We start from the raw sequence: 14,204 nt of genomic DNA on the forward strand, positions 1-14,204 counted from the left end.
CTTTAAGGCCTCTCTCACAAGAGAGACAATCCATAAGTGAGAAGAACATATAGGAGCTGTGAGGAGTTTCCTGCAAAACCAGTTCTTTTTTACCTGAATAGCCTCACATTGCAAAATGCCCCACACTTCAGCACCATACATTGCATAGAGAACACACTGTGACTTATATATCTGTAACAAAGGGGCAAGTAAACTGCCCCCCATTGGTTGCGGAACACCCCATAGAGAACTAATTGCCCTAGTCAGATGTATCCTCTGCTGCGCAATGTTTGCAGTCCATGACCATGTGGCAGAAAAGATGAATCCTAGATAAGAAAAAGTGCTTGTGCTGCTCAAGCAATGGGGCCAACAGGTAACATAGGTAGCTGTTTACACTTTGGACCCAATGACATGATTGTGATGTTGAAAAGATTGTGCATAAATCTAGTGTGGTCATAAAGTCCTCGAAGGCAAGCACCAACAGATGCAGAGCCTTTGGCGAACGTGTCATAAGCACTGCGTCATGGGCATAAAGGAGTGTGGGTAACAGTTTGTGTCTTTAATTTGCGGTAAATCAGAAGAAATGTTTTTAACAAGGGATGGAGCTCATTAATATGTAAAATAAACAGAAGAGGGGCTAACACACACCCCTGACACACACCACGAATATGTACATCTCCAAAGACCTTGACCTGCATGCTAATTCTAACCCTGGCTTAATGTTATTGTGCAAAACTGCAAGAAAGTTCTTTATCCAGACCATGTAAATTAAGCATTTGCATTAATTCTCATCTACTAACACAGTCAAATGCTGAAGTCAGGTCCATAAATGCAAAGTAAGGAGGGTTTTGTTTGGCTACAAAGTATCTGCCCAGGGCCAGATTAAGATTCAAACATTGCTCGACTGTCCCGATTTTATTCCTGAACCCTACTTGACAGGGATATCAAATGGACTATACATTGGCCCAATCCCTGATTCTGTTATAGATTACCCTCCCAAGAATATTTGACGTGGATCAATTAATGATATGTGCCTATACCATCCAGGGAGGGACCGATCCCAATTTTTAAATAAAGAAGCTATGATACATGTTGGCCAGGTGACAGGCACTGAAGAAAGGGCTAACTTGTTAAAAACATTTCTTAATATTGAAACCTAAAAGTCAGTGTTGCATTTCAACAAGTAACTTTGGACACCATATACGCCCAGTGCCTTACAAATGACACTTTAGTTTACAGGGTCTTCCACTTCACTTAAGGATGGCTGAAAGCATGCAAATTACACATACCTACTTCAAATGATATATCGAAGGATGGGCCGCATATTTTTTTTCCAAAATGGACCTCTCAGGTCTTGCAATATGACAAGTAATAGGTGACATAGACTGATTTTTGCGTCTTTCTTCCAAGACAGCTGACCAAAATGATGTGTTATCTTTCATTAGGGAAGCCTGCACAAGCGAGTCCCATTGCTGTGCTATAACCTCTGTCCACCTTATTGATGTGACTACTTTAAACTGCTTCCTTAAGGAGGCCACCATTATTTGATCCCTGGGCCTGAAAGCGAGCACCGTGTGCAATGCACGGTTGGCCACTGAGCAACCATGATTAAACCATCTACGGGAATTGGCAATGGAATGAATAGGCTTTAAAAGGGCTTTTCTTATACTAAGACAAAGGTCAGAAAAAGCCTCAACATCCTGATGGTTGTTGTCTTCCTCCAATAGGCACACATAGACCAGCTCTACATTCTCCTTAATTTCCGACTTCAAAAATTCTGATGTTTTGTATAGTCTCAATACTAATTTCAAGGTTTCTGTAGGAGGCTGGAGATAGTTAGCCCCCTGCTCTATCCTGTAATCCTCTGATGAGGGTGCAATGAGCGCTGTCTTGATGGAGTCATGGTCACTAAAATTGGATGGGACAACCATTCCATGCAGAGTGTATCTGTCAGATTACGGGTAAGAAAGACATAGTTTATTGTAGATTAACTACATCTGCCCCGAAATTTGGGCATATCAGAATCGTTTATGCCCACTATATCCATCACATTTACTAAATCAGGGGGTGTAAGAAGGGAAGCCAGCTCCTGACTTCTGTGATCAGTAAAAATTGGTGAACACATTTAAGCATTTAGTGCACTGGGTTTAGAAGACAGTCTAACATTAAAATCCCCGGAAAAACACAGATACGCAGGGTGTCCTTTGCTGGGGATACCATCTAACAGTGTGGTGATATAATTACTCAATGCTTGAAATTTAACATTTGGGATGTTAGTAAAGTTGTTGTTCTAAAAGCTCACCAAGTACAGGTTCAGGTGCCTCTTCAATACCATGACTAGAAAGTTACAATTTGATGTGTCCATAATCTTGACAGTACCCCCGGAGGATATGCCTACCCAAATTGCAAAACCATCTGATGCTCGCCAGTGATGCCAGGGAGTGGTGAAAACACTATGGCATTGATAGCCATCAACAGCGGAGAGTAGAGTGTCCAAAGTCTCTTGAAACAAGACTATATCATAGTCTTGATTGAAAGAATGTCAATCAGGTACATTGATCTTTGCATGGAGTGCTACATTCCAATTAAGTATGCTTCGTGCGAAGATTCTATGCTCTTTTGGGGGAAATAACTGAATTGATAGAACAATAACAAAACCGAGCCAAAATAAAATCATGCAATCTAGATGTGCCCTTGTGTAGTAATTCAACATCTTCAAGACCCTGCAATGGGAAACCTCTTTTTACAAACAAGAGAGGGTGCCTAGATTGGTACAGCATGCATTTGTGGGTAAATAGAAACATGTTTATAAAACCATCCTAGTGGCAATGCAACTATACAAGAATCAGTGGCAGAGCTGTGTTCACTCACTCCCAGTGTGTTCCTTAATCTTTTTTCTTGAGTGGCCCAACCTTCTCACCAGTATGATCTCATTTAGGTCCTGTACATTAAAATGTTTGAATTTGCACAACCAGTGAACAGTTCAATTACAACACTGGACCCATGCCTCCGGTTTGCAAGATCAAAGAGGAGAAACAACTGTGGCAGTCCGAACGCTGTATTAGCATATGACCACCAGGCTAGCAGTTGAAAAGTCAGTGGTCTCACAGCAGCCGCATGACTTTGCCATTTAGATGGGCCACAGCAGATGCCGCAGCAGATGCCACTGTGGTGCAATGCCTTCTGCATGTGCACCGCTTGTCATGCACCATGTTATGCATGGCCAGGGCTTTAAGTGGGAAAAAAAATGGGGGTGCTGAAAAGGTGTGTGGCAAATTTCTTAAAGGGGTGTGACCTATCCACGTAGGGGAGTGGTCTAAATCAAGATAACTAGCATTGTGTGCTTAAGAAAATCATGAAGTCGCATCCAGCAAAGGATAATAAAATAGGCAAAAAGGTATATTTATTAAGTATAAGCCATAAGATACCAAAAACTTTAAAAACATGTAAAAATTATTTACATTACTTAGAAATCTATTGCAGGATTTCCCAAAACCCTTGAAGATATTCACTGTGTCTATTTCTCTGGGGTTTCTCACAACAATTTTCTTCAGCAGACCTTCTCCTTTTGCCAGCCAACTCTTTACATACAGCTTTGCGTCAAATGTTTCAAACGGAGGACCATTGAGTTTTACCTATAAGCATGAAGAAATGGTCTCTACAAGAAGAGAGGCCCATGTTGGACAAGCAATTAAGTTAATTGCGCTGAAACCTCTCTCGCAATCCACATTACTTGCTGGCAGGGTTTCCATGCAAACTACTAACTTTTTTAATGCTTCAGGGGTTTTCTTTCCTCCGAAATCTTTGAAAAGTCTAAAAGCTTGGATAGTATCTCTTGCTGGCAGCTGAAACTCTGAACACAGCTTCTGGATATCTGTTTCACCATAAAGAATGCATTCATTCATCACCAGAAGGCAAGTTGCCTGCATCTAGCACACTGAAGCTGGCTATAAGTTCATTCTCAGAATCCGGGGCACATCGTTTATTGATATTTACAGGCAGACTTTGGTAAAACTGATTTTGATTAAGGGCAACAGAGTTACTTCTACATGCAGCATGGCACATGGTGCAACAAAGTGAGTGTGGGCATAAAATGTGCCCTAATGTCACTCTTCTGTGTCCTACAATGGCATTGGGCCCTTTTTGGAAAGGACCATATCCCATTCCGACAACCTTTCATGACGGGATTTCTGCGGGAAAGTCGGCTGTCGGAAAGGGATATCATAATTCCGACGACAATATCTACCTCGGGACCCCAGCCATTGTAGTATGCTGCTCTGCCAGTATAATAATACAGAGGGTGGACCGAAATTATGTCAGTGGTTGGACTGCCACCAATGGCCTGTTGGTCATCCTACCTCCCACTTCATAATCAGGGCCATAGTTTGAGCAGAAATCTATTGTGGGAACTGTGAAACCGGAAGTGTGCTGCAGTGATAACCAAGTGACTTACAGAATGGATGAACGTATGCTTACTTTTTATTGCAGCAAGTGTATTACTAAATAAAGTAGGAACTGTCACTTGCCAAGTACCTATGTTAATTTCACAAAAAAACACCAAATATAAGTAAAAACGCACAGTTCATTTTCTGGGTTACCTGGCAAAAATCCAGTATGACAATAGAAGGAACTCAAGGTACAGAACTTCCTTTGTCTGTATCACCTCTAAATCATTTCAAAATAACATGTTTTAACTTAAGGGGACATTTTATATGTTCTTGGTGATGTCAGGGACATCATGGAATGTTGAAAGAGGAGTACTATCTGTGGTTCTCTATGCATATTACCATTACAAGCAATTTCCTGACAAGCTGATACCTGAGTGACCTTACATGACAACACTGACTTGCTGACAATGGTGGTATTATCCTCCATTTGGAGTGCCTTGCTCCAGCGGAAAAGGGCAAATTTCCATATCCTCCCTGCGTCACAGACACGTCATCACACTAACTCATTCACACATGTATCCATTGGTGGGACCCATAACACCAACTCTCATTCGTCTCACTCCGAATCTGCGCACAGGAGGATAGAAGCGCTGGACATGTGGGGGTACCTTATTATCTACAGGAAGACAATTCTTTACAATATATACATTATATTCATCTGTATCTATAGAATCCTAACTTTTACATCAAGGCACTCCATCACTTGGTTGTTGGACCAATTAGTTGGACTGGTTAATGGTGATTTAGAACCAGCTAAAACACATTTAAGCTTCGGAACCTTTGATTAATCAATACATTATTAAAAGAATCACAAACTCATTTTTGTTCATCAATATTTAGTTTATCTAATTAATTCTCTTTCGTTGGCATAATCAGCATTTTAATCAAATCTTGGGTTCAATGAATATTTTGTCACACATTTGCGTAACAATTATATTTACCTAAATTCAGATCCGGTGACCATTTCCCGAAAGCCCTGCACAAATCAAATCCCTTCTGGTGAAATCGTCCAATAAAAGTGCAGGCTAAGACCCAATAAGTCAGGGAAAGCTTCTTTCGCTCGACACAGTCCCAAGGGTATCACAAGGACCAGGCAGTCGTACAAGCAAATCGACTCTCCTCACCAGCAATCACCAACGGAAACTTGGAACGCACTTCTACACTTCTCCCCACCCTCTTCTAAAGTTCCCCTTATATAGGAAATTCTAAGATAATCCGCAACATCTCCAGGAGTAGAAGACTCCTGATTGGCTAAACCCCTAAAAATTTTAATATTGGTCATGGTTCCCAGGTTTTCTTGGTTCTCAGGGGATTGAATATGTCATCCTCTAGTTTGTCCAGTTCTCATGTGAAAAGTTTTGAAGTAACAACATGTAGACCTCTGGATACAGGTCTTCATTGTCCTTTTCTGTCATTCACATTAGCTGAGTTCTGGCAATTCTCCACGTTCCTATCCTTGACAAGGAACACGGTGGCCACTTTGGAGGTCGCCTGGAGATCTTCAGAGCCATCCGAGTCTGTGCAGTAGGCATCGTGCTCACACGACGGTGGCCACTTCCGAACTCCATTTTGAATATTGCGGCCTAGTGGGCCCGAATGCCAACTTAAGCAAAAAAACCATAAAAAATAATGAATATACGGAAATGAAGATTCTAATGTTTAAACCCATACTAATCCCAATATATTAGTATTTTCCTAGCTTATAGCAACATTTAAAGCAATAATACTTACCATTCCGCAACATCAGGAGCACAAACCATCCCAAAAGCAACATAAATCATGCAATTTTCTATACCAACACATTCTACAGTTAATATGCGTACCACAGTTAGTCATTAAAATTATTAGCCATGCAATTAGCATTTAGTCCCCGTGTATCTTGTGTTTATAAAGGTGTAAAATGATTAGTAGTAATACTCCAAACAATTAATACAGGTTAGTATTTAGAATGATTATGTATTTAGTATTTTCATGCAAAATAGAGAAGGTATACAAAATGTCGTTTTACCTGCTCCACCAGCCTCTTTGGGAAGTCAAGGACTAACTATATCCCAGCTTGGGTCTGCAGAAGAAAATGGCTCTTAGTCAACTAGGATGGTGGCTAAGTCTGAGCTTCACAGAGTGGCAGTATTGCCAAAGGCAGAATTTGAAGGCAGGAACAAAATTGTTCAGGTGGTCTGTAAGACATTGCATTATTATTTGGGGTGGGTAACTAGCCAACTCAAGGAATAATCACAACCTTTGTCAGGGTGAACCCTCTAAGTTAAAAAATTACCCTAGGTCAACTTCCTGGTAGCTGTGGCCCATACCAGACAGGCTAATCTTGCGGCAATTTAATGCAGTACAAAACATATAAAATGGAGTAAAATTTTAATAAATAAAATTACACCAAAATGACAAAACATCAATTAGGGGACCAGAGATATGATTTATTTTTTTTAAGTAGGAATAGTTCCAAGATCCACAAAGTGCCAGTGACAGTCAATGGTCCCAGTTGACTGGGACAGAGGTGACATTTTAGGCTACCAGGAAGTATCAGGGAACAAAACAATGTTCATCAGCAATGGACAGACAGAAGGCAGGCATGATGCTATGTTTGCACTGCTGCTGTAGTGGCTGCCATATTAAGTGCTACAGTCCACAAGTGGCATTTAACTTCCTGGCTTGTGCCATATACTACAGACAAAAATGTAAATTAAAAAAGGGTAGCATAGGTTCTTTACTACTGGTTTGCAATGGTGCATACCTGGGGTTTTCCTCCATGGCTGCTCTACATCCTGGCCCCTACCTGCAGCCTGTCCACTCCCCTGGGATCCTCAAAGGGTGCTCGTTCATTGGCCCTGTATGCCGGATATGCCTAAGGCATTTGCAGATTTACTTGGACACAGTGCGACCCTTGCCAGATCATTTGAGATCATCCACTTGCTTTAACTAGGGAACCAAGGCAGATCCACTCAAATTGGTGTCCCCCCACATTCTGACAGGATCTCCTTGCCGTCATACCATTGTCAACTAGCTCTCTACCCATTGGAGTGGCGCAACTGGGCTCCAGTACCAATAGAGCAACACTGTCCAGGCTTCCAGTGGCCCGACTTGTCTTGGTTAGGGGGTCTGCACCTCATGGTCTGACCCCCTCCCGAACAACTAAGTGAGGGTTGGGTACAGAACTGAGGAGATTGGTAGTAGGGGGCTTTGCAATGGCCCCTATCCCCACTTATTCATTGGGAGTCTTCCAGCCCCTTCACAAATTGATTTCCACCCCATATAAAAACACGGTGGTGAATAAAACAAAGGCCCAGTGAGAATTCTCAATCAAGGATTTCCTTCAAAAGCCTGGCTCCTGCCAGCAGCAGGGCGGGCCCCTTATGTCCCACCTCTAAGACTAGGACACAGGCATCAGCTGATCCCCAGGCACCAGCTGCCAAGAGGGATTTATAATCTTTGCTATCAGAGTTCTGCAAAGACATCACGTCTCTCTGTTAAGACTTCAACAGAGCCCTCAACCAAGAAATTTGGTCCTTATGGAACAATTTTAGGATTAGAGGCATTACCACGATGATCACAACTGCAGATCTAGAAGCAAGTATCCAAGCTCTCTTTGTTCACATACTTCAACAACCTGAGGAACCCTGATCATGTTGGACTTCACCTATAGAGTCTAATTAACTTGCCAAAAACAAAAGAATCTTCTTCCTGATGAGCGCACTAGTCCACTATTTCTGCATCAAAGACAACATTGTGAAAAAGGCCTACCAACAGGAACCGCTAACGTTTCAGGGGGATTCCCTCCTCCTTTTCAAGATGTTTCGACCAACACTGTAGCCCATCAGAAAGACTACTGAGACATTATCCAACACCTACAAAAAGAAAAGATACCCCTGCTGGCTCCTCTTCACATACAAAGAGAAACGCTTTGCAGTCCAAAACCACCTGGTTGCCAGAGAGATACTAGGTCTTCCATTAATTTCCTCCCAGGATTATACCCAAGAACCGACATATACTAACATGACGGACCAAGGTGGTGGCTGGTGTATTCACTCAACATGCTCCTCCAGCAGAAGAGTGTGCAACCTCTGTCACCAAGGGGAAAACAATGGCCACCTGTCATCTTCAGAATAGGAAGTATAATAGAGCAATAATCCATTGAAAGTATGGAACATGACATTCATGACCTGCTCCATGCTCCACAGCTATCTTCCTTACAGTAGCTGGCACTAACCACGATTAACTTTTCATAATGTAGGGAATTGGGAGGCTCTCTTACTAGTCCTAGGAGCTATCCTCTACTTTCTCTAGGTCTACTAAGTGCATGCTAAGTGTTATAAGGGAGAGGTGTGGTGCTGCAGCTAGAGTGGCAGACTATGGAGTGCTGGATTCACTATTTAATCCAAAATGTCGGTGGCAGCTCAGCTCAGCATCAAGTGACTCTGGGCAATAGCTCACTTAATCTCCTTGATGGCCCCCAGTGCCTTGAAACCCTTAAGGGAATGATATATTCTCTCTTCACAAATACTTATTATTATTATTGTTGTCCCAATTTCATGAGCGACTCCTAAACCTATACACTACGGAGCCTTTTACCTTATTGTTGTTTTACCCCCCTGTTGTTTACTCTAGCTCTTGTATATACCTGGAAGTTATTTCAACCTTTCCTATTTAATGTGACATGTGCTCTTCGCATCGCATATAGAACACCACTAGCTATGTTTCAGGCTGCCCGTGCCCATCATCAATCATGCATGCCTTCCCACCACTTACAATGATGCATATATTCGATAGTGTCACTTTACCTACATGACCTTAACACCCCGCTTAAATGCAGAGCTCTCATACAATTGCTTAAGCAGAAGGAGGTGAAGAACCGGGCTCATTAAGCCTGGCGGCGCAGGGTACGCCTGAAATCTTCTGAGTTCGCCTTACAAATTACAGAGACACGGAACACTCTGTCTGGCATAGAAACTTCAATTTATTAGCTGCAGCTAGGTACGGTTGTCCTAGAAGTACATCAGTGGTAGGTTCTCAGGTTTCTGCCACTTCAATCTGTGGCTCACAGTCTTTTGTAGCGCTTGAATCCCCTAAAGCAACAACAATAGATGGTTATCTGGGGGATTAGTTGCTTCGAGCCGGGTCTCAAAATGGACTTAGCTCAGGGAAACAGGAAAGGTTGTGTAATATGTGCAACAGTATAGAATGGGAAAGAAACGCTACGAAGGTTGAAGGTGCCTGAGTGAGGGCAACAGCGTAATGGTGTTACTAGGAAAGATGGGGCCGTATTTGAATTTCCTCAGACCCTCCTTTTGCCATTACTCAGGCAAAGAAACCAGAGGCTGTTGTTAATCTGAATCGACTTCAATAGCCATGAAATCTACAAGCTGTTGTTGCAGCATTATCTTTGTGTTCGCTGCTTTCTGTGATACCGGATTTGGAACACACAGGGTGGCGCAGAGCCCGCATATAGCTGGACCACATTGCAGGCAAAGGCAACATGAGAAGAGAATAGCCAAAGTCGCTCCGACAAAGGTAAGAATCTTCCATCCCCATGTAGACAGTAGTCCCCCAAACCATCCCATCAGATCCCAATTCCCTTCATCCTGGTGAACGGACTCAGCGATCTTATGTAGCTTAGAGATGGCTTGGTATACTGTAGGGGCATTGTCTGGAATAAAAATGCAACAGCTAGATCCGATCAATCTGCATACGCCCCCACGGTCAGCAAGGATGATATATAATACCATCCTGTTCTGAAGCGTGACAAGGCGGTCAGCAGCGAGTTCTGCAGTGATGTTACTCAAAGCTCCAGCTGTTTCATTGACAGTGGTTTCTACAACTCGAATTATTTGTCTTATATCTCTACTGTTGGCTATTGAGCCCCAGAATGGAAGGAGTCCTTTCAAGACATCCCCGACTTCTTGTCCTGACGTATCTTGGTCAGACCCCACCCCTCTTTTCTGTAAATGATGCTTGGCATCTGCTATATATGTAGGGGGCAACAACCAAGCAATATAACACGTGCCTCTCCAATTACCAGGTAGAGAAGTGTAAGCCTTATTTCCACACACAAAGTATGTATTACGTGAGGGAACCATGCGAGGCCAATCTGTCCCATTCAATTTCACAATATGTTGGCAATTGCTTGTACCTTTATATTCTAACCCTCCTTTCCTAATACAGAATGGTGCTTGTCCAGGTACCACTAGAAAAGTTTGTCCTTTTCGAGAGGTTCTATTAGAGGGCAGAAAATACAAATCCGTAGATTTGGTTTGGCAATCAGCATATTCTGACTTCTCACTATCCGTCCCATATATCCTTTTTCTGTCCCGCCAACATAAATGGTATAGATGTACTCCCAAACTCCTTACTTCTCGAGTATCCCCATCTCCGGAAAATACCCAACTGGCGCTCAATTCCCACCATGCACTACAAGAGTCATTAAATGAAAAAGGAAGGGTAATGTATGGCATTCCAGTATTCACCGAACTTGGCAGAAGAACACAAACCGAACAGTTCGTCGCATTAGTGGCCAATTGATGTTGGTGTAGCATGGAAACAAATGTGTTGTTGCGGAATTCATTCCTTCTTGACTCAACATGAGGTGGTAGAGTGACATGTGTATGCATTTCAACCGTAATTTTGGGAGTAGGCTGTGTAATCATTACGTGTAGTCCCCATCCTATACAAGACAATATAATACACATCAAAATCAATATTATTAAAACCACTACAAAACGATTATGCAATAATTTACAATGCTTTGTGCTCATTGTTTGTATTTTGTCCATTCCCTTGTTAACAGTCATTTCCAGCTCTAAATATTGCCCGTGACAGGAGATTGCTTCACTCAGCTGTGATTGTCTGTAGTTCTTTATACTTTCCTACAAGTCCCACAGGCCTAGAGCCACATCTTGGGTCACAATTCTGAGACATACGATTACGGCCCTGCAATCATGTGGAAATCGGGATAAAGACAAAAGTCAATGAAGCACTACTGAGGTATTTTTGTTCAGTCTGGGCCTTAAATCGTACCTCCGGGAACCAGGTACAGTTTGCTCTTGGAAAAGGAGATGTGGTTTAGTAGTGTCCAATTTCACTGCCGGTGGTATAGCTGTCTGGAGGACCTCGTCGTCGTCTTGTCCTGCTCCGGCAACGTCTAGGCGCGCATCGCTGAATAGTCCAAATCTTGGTACTCTTCCGGTTTCAGAGTCACTAATTTGTTTATGAACCCATTGATCATAAGGCAATGGTAGGGGCACTTTCTTGCAATGTACCCCATGTACCCAGTTCTTTCTGCCGACCACCTTTACTGCAGTACGCGTCATCAGTAGCACCTGACGAGGTTCTCTCCAGCGAGGTTCCAAGTTCTTTGACCTCTGGAAGTTTTTGACGCCGTCCCAGTCTCCCGGCCGTATGGTGTGACCAGGATCCGTTGAAGCCTGGGGCAAAGTATCTTGTACCTGTTGGTGAAGGACACGTAACTTAGTGGTTAGATCATGTAAATAGTCAATTAACAATGGATGCTCTATTTCTGAGTATTTCTTTGGCCTTGGGACTCCCCAAACATTTGCAGGGTGTCCAAAGACAACCTCATAAGGACTAAGCCCCATACGGGAATGGGTGGTTGTTCTGGTGGATAAGAGAGCCATGGGCAAGGCATCAGGCCAGGCTAGACCCGTGCTGGCTTGTATTTTCGCCAGTTTAAGCTTAAGGGTGCCATTATAGCATTCAACCAAACCTTCTGACTGAGGATGGTTTGCTGCGTGGAATTTTTGCTGAATGCCACAGCCTGTATATACTTTCTGCATGATCTGACCCACAAATTCACTTCCATTGTCACTCCAAATATTTCTCGGTAACCCAAATCTTGGCAGAAACTCCTTCAAAAGGACTTTTGCCGTGGATAGAGCAGTATTATCTTTCAGGGGATAGGCCTCTACCCATCGGGAGAAGGCACATACCACAACAAGAACGTACTTCAGATTGTTACATCGTCCCATGTGGATGTAATCTATTTGTAAAACCTCAAAAGGGTAACTTGGGAAAGCAAAGTGTCCTGCTGGTGTTGGTGTTCCCTTCTCCGGGTTATGCATCAAGCATACTATACAATGCTTAACCAGATTGTCTGCACATTTAGGGATCCCCACATTCTTCCATACTGGAGCCAGAAGCTTGCATATACCTTTAGCGCTAATATGGGCTGGACCATGTGCCATGGTAACTACTGGGAGTACATAAGCATCTGGTAACAACCAGCGTTGATGTTCTGACTAGTCTGTCCAGCACCCTGTCACATCCAATCTTCCTATACTTTCTTTCTACGTACTCAATTATTTCTCTGTGGCCTCTGCCTGGATCATTTTCACACTGTCCACAGTATTCTCACACATCCCTCCTTGTGCAACCCATCTAGCAGAGCCCGCAACATACATGCGGCTTGTAGTGTCTCTAGCTGTCTCTTTCGCTATGTGGTCTGCGAAAGCATTTCCTTGACCTACATCATCAGTGATCTTCTTATGTGCACTACACTTCACAATCGCTATCTGAGTGGGCAAGGTGAGTGATTCAAGGAGGTCATTTACCAATTGGCCATGCTGTATCTTAGTGCCATGGGATGTGAGAAACCCTCTTTCCTTCCACAGGCGGCCAAAACCATGGGCCACTCCAAACGGATACTGACTATCAGTATACACATTCACCCTGTTTCCTTCAGCCAACACACAAGCTCTAGTCAGTGCTATCAATTCAGCTGCCTGGGCTGAGTTATGTATAATACGTGCTGTTTCTACAACAGTGTATAAGGTAGTGACTGCATAGGCTGAGGTCGTTTCACCATTGGGAAGCTTAAAACAAGAACCGTCCACCCATAAGGTCCCATCCGGGTCCGGGAGTGGAGTATCCTTTAAATCAACTCTGCCTTTTGGCTCTTCCTCTGTGCGGAGGAAGCAGTCGTGTGGCTCCTGAGTGTCATTTTCTACTGGAATTGGCAGCAATGTTGCCGGGTTCAAGGTATTACATCGCTTAATGTGTACGTGGCTAGCCAAGAGCGTCAATTTGTAACCCGAAAGGCGTGCACTCGTGAGGTGTTGGGTCTTTGATCTATTTAGGAGGGTGTCTACTGCATGCGGTACCATGACAATAAGGGTATTATCTAATACCAATACAGCTGACTGGCGAATGGAAACTGCCGCTGCTGCTGTAGCCCTCAAACAGCTAGGTAATGCCTTGGCCACTGGATCTAACGTGGCCGAAAAATAGGCACAGGGGCGTTGCTTGTCCCCAAATCGTTGTGTTAAAACTGATAACGCGCAACCTTCTTTCTCATGAACATAGAGTGTGAAAGGCTTACTGTAATCAGGAGTACCTAACACAGGGGCAGAGCACAAGGCAGTGCGTAAATCAGTGAAACTTTTCTGACATTCCGCAGTCCATGGAAGCGGGTGTGGTGTATCTTTAAGAGTGAGTGCCAACAAAGGTTTTGCCAGAAGGGAAAAATTGGGGATCCATTGTCTACAATAAGAGGTAATACCTAAAAAGGCACGCACATGCACCTCTTTTTGCGTACATGGAATAGGGATTTGGGCAATTGCTTGGATACGTTCTGGGGTCAATCGCCGTCCCTCCTTTGACAAGAGATGACCTAGGTAGGTAACCTCTTGGCAGCAATATTGCAATTTTGATGGTGAAACCTTGTGGTTGTGGTCAGATAAGTGGCGTAACAGTGAAATGGTAGCCTTTTTACAAGTGTCTTCAGAATCTGCTGCAACCAACAGGTCATCCACATAT

Source organism: Triturus cristatus, chromosome 7, assembly GCF_964204655.1.
Source record: "Triturus cristatus chromosome 7, aTriCri1.1, whole genome shotgun sequence".
NCBI lineage: Eukaryota > Metazoa > Chordata > Amphibia > Caudata > Salamandridae > Triturus > Triturus cristatus.